Genomic DNA, 760 nt, shown 5'->3' on the forward strand with positions numbered 1-760 from the left:
AATATATGTCACTCTATATGTATGTATGTATATTATATAATATTTATTATATTGTATACTAGTAAATTTATATTATAAAAATTTAATCAATTTCAATTTTATTAATTAACTTATAATTAACTAAAAATTAATATTCTGATAATTACTCCTTCGTCCTGTTTCCCACAATCCACCCACCTATTACAACCCGACAACAATCCCAAGACAAATTCCTCTTCATGTTTTCCACTCTCTCACTTATTTCTCTCTTTAAAATAGAATGAATAAAATCAGTGAACCAAAAAAAGTGAGAGAGAGAGAGAGAGAGAGAAGTGAGTTGTGTGTTTGCTAGTGCTCTCAAAATCCATTTCAAGATGAAAGTGTTCTTTGGTTCGTTCATGTCAATTTCGCAAAATGTGTAAAAATTTTATTTCATAAAACTCTTCATGTCCCATTTATATCATGTATAGTGCAATGAGGAGAATCTGTAAATGTTTCAAAAAATGTGGCTGAGAAGCTGATATGCAACGTTTTTTCGATGTTTTCACCATGATGAGTGGACTTGTACATGCTTTAAAAAACGTGACAAAATTTTTCGGCGACGCTTATGATGCAATGAGAAGGATATAAATGTATGTGCTCTAATGTGTGTTTGCATGTACCCCATACATACATCTAAGGGTGTGGTGGGTTTCAAATACTTTTGTTGCGGTGTCTCACAATACCAACCACACGTGCCTCTAGGGGCATGGTGGTCGGGCTCAACTTTTCGACATAGCCC

Source organism: Phalaenopsis equestris, unplaced genomic scaffold, assembly GCF_001263595.1.
Source record: "Phalaenopsis equestris unplaced genomic scaffold, ASM126359v1 Scaffold000921, whole genome shotgun sequence".
NCBI classification, from domain to species: Eukaryota; Viridiplantae; Streptophyta; class Magnoliopsida; order Asparagales; family Orchidaceae; genus Phalaenopsis; species Phalaenopsis equestris.